Source organism: Populus euphratica, unplaced genomic scaffold (genome assembly GCF_000495115.2).
Source record: "Populus euphratica unplaced genomic scaffold, PopEup_1.0 scaffold5.1, whole genome shotgun sequence".
Taxonomy (NCBI): Eukaryota; Viridiplantae; Streptophyta; class Magnoliopsida; order Malpighiales; family Salicaceae; genus Populus; species Populus euphratica.
Genome location: NW_011499848.1, coordinates 369,548 through 374,099, shown reverse-complemented (window position 1 = coordinate 374,099; position 4,552 = coordinate 369,548).

Genomic DNA, 4,552 nt, shown 5'->3' with positions numbered 1-4,552 from the left:
AAGAAGTCCAACCTACCAGTTCCAACAACATTTCATACAGCAGCTTCCTTCTTTCTTAATATTAACAATATTATGAACCATCTACTCTAGTAGTTAGAGTAGTCAGAGATAAGAAAAAACCTAAAAAATTAATTAAACTAAAAAAATAATTAAAAAAATTAAACCATGAAAAAACCAATAAAATCAATTAGAATATTTAAAAAACCAACTGGTTTGATATTGGTTTAATAAGCCTGAAACTAAAAAAAGCGAACCAAGTTAAACCCATTGAAAATTACAAAAAAAAAACCTAAAAAATAATATATTTTTTTATTTTTAATATAAAATAACTGAACTGAAAATAAGTCGGTCAGGTTTTGGTTTTTATTCTAAAATAACCGAACTGAACCAAAACCGATCTGTTTGAATCGATTTTGGTTTTTTAAATTTGGTTTGGTTAGTTTTTAAGTAAAAACTAAATCGAACAAAAAATAATTTCGCCTACCAATAGTAGTGTAGAACTTGAGTAGCGGCGGCAATTTTAAAAAGAAGCTCCAATGTGCACTCTCTAATATAAAATCATTTAACAATTAACAAGGACATAATGATGTGATTTTATAAAATGTTATTAAATTTAATGTCATTCCCTTAGTTTTAATTTGTTTTTTTTTAATTTTTAGCGAAACAAACCTTACAAATTTTTAAAAAAATCTGAAGTCTAGGACCATTTTAAAAATATTTTTGAGTCATTTGCATGCTTTTCCAGTCATTTTATCTAATATCGGGTTATATCCCTACATTATAAGATAGATAGTTAATATTAAAAATATATTATTTTTCTCTAAGATCTAAAAAAAATTCAAAAATTAAAAAAATTCTCATATTTTAGAAGAAAAAAATTATGTTTTTTTTTAGAATTTTATTTAATATTAGATTATAGATTTACACTATAAAATATGAAATAAATATTAAAACTACCTGATTTTCTTTTAAATTTAAAAAAAAAAAATCAAGTGAACCATCCACATTGTCAACAAGAAGTCCAAACTACCAGTTCCAACAACATTTCATACAGCAGCTTCCTTCTTTCTTAATATTAACAATATTATGAACCATCTACTCTAGTAGCTAGAGTAGTTAAAGATAAGAAAAAAAACTAAAAAATCAATTAAATTAAAAAAATCAAATCATGAAAAAAAAACCAATTAAATCAATTAGAATATTTAAAAAACCAACTGAATCAATTAGAATATTTAAAAAATCAACTGGTTTGATATCGGTTTAATAAGCCTGAAAACAAAAAAACCAAACCAAGTTAAACCCATTGAAAATTATAAAAAAAAAAAAACCTAAAAAATTTTTTTATTTTTAATATAAAATAACTGAACTGAAAATAAGTCGGTCAGGTTTTGGTTTTTATTCTAAAATAACCGAACTGAACCAAAACCGATCTGTTTGAATCGATTTTGGTTTTTTAAATTTGGTTTGGTTAGTTTTTAGGTAAAAACTAAATCGAACAAAAAGTAATTATGTCTACCAACAGTAGTGTAGAACTTGAGTTGCGACAGCAATTTTAAAAAGAAGCTCCAATATGCACTCTCCTTAAACCTACACCATCAGCTGCGATAGTCTCCGCCATCGACCACCACCCCTAGGCTAGGCAAGTCCTTTGCTCCTCCTTTCCTACACTCTACCTTTTGTTGCATAAAGTGAATAATTCACATCTAGTAGCTACTAATTTTTGCTAACAAAGGGTAAGATAGGCTAGACCCTTAGCCCCGCCTAATAGCTAGGCTAGTCCAATCCATCCTTTTAAAAAAATGATTGGTCTCTATTTCATCTCAACCAACTATATTAAGCTTGAGCCTTAAGCCTAACAAACCTAATCAAACTCTTAGGTTAAGGGTGTATTTGTCTAACACACCCTGATGTCATTTTTTTAGTTTTAGTCTATTATTTTTATTTTAATGTTTAGCTAAACAAATCTTACAATTTTTTTTTAAAAAAAATGGAATTTAGAGACCATCTAAAAAATATTTTTGGGTCACTTACATGCTTTTCCAATAATTTGACCTAATTTCGGGTTGCATACCTATATTATAAGATACATACCTGATATTAAAAATTATCTTTTTTTCTCTAAGATTTCAAAAAAAAATTAAAAAATTCATTATTTTAGAAGACACAAAAGTATGTTTTTTTTTTCAAGAATTTCATTTAATATTGGGTTGTAGACTTGCAATATAAGATACAAACTCGGTATTAAAAATAACTTATTTTTCTCCAAAATTTCAAAAAAATCCAAAACATTTCAAAACAATTCCTCGTTTCAAAAATACAAAAAAAATATTTTGTTTTCATGCATATTTTTTAAAAGATAAAATCACATTTTTATCATGTTTTAAAAATACAAAATGGATATCATAATGAGTTTATAATTATCTATTAGAATTTGGCTAAAATATAAAAAATCTCACAACAATTAATTTGTTTTATTAGTATTTAGAGTGTTAAGATTTTACTATAGATTTTAATATTTAAGGGTATAAAATTACATTGTAAAGTATACCTTCATATATTAAAGATACGAAATAGAAAATAAATATGATGTTAAATTTGGGCCTTAGAATAGTTAGAATTTAATCCAATAATATAGAGATTTTCTTACGAATAGAGATATGTCTTGAACCTTAAATGAGATCAACTAATAGAAACATAACTTAGAAAAACAATTAATCAACAATTTAGCTTACCTTAGGTAGGATACACTGAGGTGATGCGTCTTTATTTTTCATAACTAGTCCCCTTACCAAAGCTCTCATAGACCATAGATTTTATAGTGACCACGATACTAGGTAACAACCCACTCAAATCATGACTTTATAATTGAACTCAAAACCCCTTCAATTCCATTAGGCATCTTCGTCATTCAAAATCGTACACGTGACAACACTAACAATTTATTTAAAGATGTAGCTAATCGATCTCTTATTAAATCTTAAAAGTCTCTCGTAAAGAATGTTGAGCAGAACATTAGAACATTTTGATATCTAACACACAACTTGTTTTTCCAAGGAAATGGGTTTTTTCTCCAATTTATACATTTATCCAAAACTCTATAAAAGAATATCAAAAAGTACTTCTGTTGTAATTTGTGGCTCATAGATAAATGTTGAAGTGGGATAACATCTATATTTTCTTATATGTAAATTATTATTTTATTTTCATATACAATTTAAGGGTACGAAGGGCCACTACCCCTGCAATATAGTAAAAGGTTATTATTGAAAATTACTAATACCCCTAGGGTGGCTAGGGCCTATTATAAATACACATTATATAATCCTAATTTGACAAATAGTGAAATAAAGCTCACTCTTATGAATATAGGGGCATTGTAAAACCATATTCCATCAGTGTGTTTTTCTTATTTTCTCTCTTATGTAATATTCATCATTATTGTTGCAAATTTCATAATAATTAGTATCAGAGCCTAACAGAGAAAGGTGAAGTATTTGTTGGTATAACAAGAAATGATGAAAGCATTATACGAAAAGCAATTGGAAGGTACTAATGATATAGATTGGCAGGAACGAGAAGTGAGGGTTATAACAACTATTAGGCTTTATCTAGATAATGATTTTATATATCACATCATGGATAAAGAATCATCAGTAATTGTTTTTTAGCAAAACTTAAAAGTCAATATATATCTAAGTCGTTGATAAACAAACTTTATCTCAAATAGAAACAATCTGATCTTAAGATGATAGAAGGCATGATTAGTACTTAAAAGTGCATTTTTATCAAGGTTTTATTTCATCATTTTGCACTCGAAGTATCAATAACTCCTTAACTAAAGCATGTTTTATAATAACGTATCTAATAATATAAGATACATTTAATTTGTGGTAAATGTTCATTTTAAATGCAGGCCTATCACATAAATGAAAGGATTGATTGATGAATTTAAGAACTGAAATTGAAAGGACAAAGAGATGGCTAAACTTAGAAAAGAGATGTCGGTGCAATCCAAACCGGAACACTGTCTGATAATTCGATCATATCTGGAGCTGTAGATCTCAGATTTAGGTCCACTTTATGTGAATAGAAAGATAAGGCATAGGCCTACAACTTTCATATGGAGCCCAAGATCTAAAAAGGTCATTTTCAAGTCTAAATTATAGCAACAACAAAGAAGCTCCAATATGTCTTCCAGCCCGAGCACTGTTCAGTATTTGGCCCATATCTGGAGTTTTAGAAGTCTAAATGAGCTGAATTTTTTACACAAGAAAGCTGAAACAATTTCCTATAACTTTTTATATATTCATTCTTACTCCATGTTTTGTTCATACATCCTGGATTGTTTTTCCTTGCATACGTTGCATGTGTTTGTCTCCTCCAAGCATTTGAAATTATTGTAGTTATTTTTATCAGTGTTTTTTTGACAGACAAGTATGAAAAATAGTCTCAATCCGGTGTTAGTGTGAAAGCTGATGATACCTTTTTGGAACTGTATCATCTTAGTTTTAGATGATTTTTTGTTATTACTATTATTGTTGTTGTTGTTTAA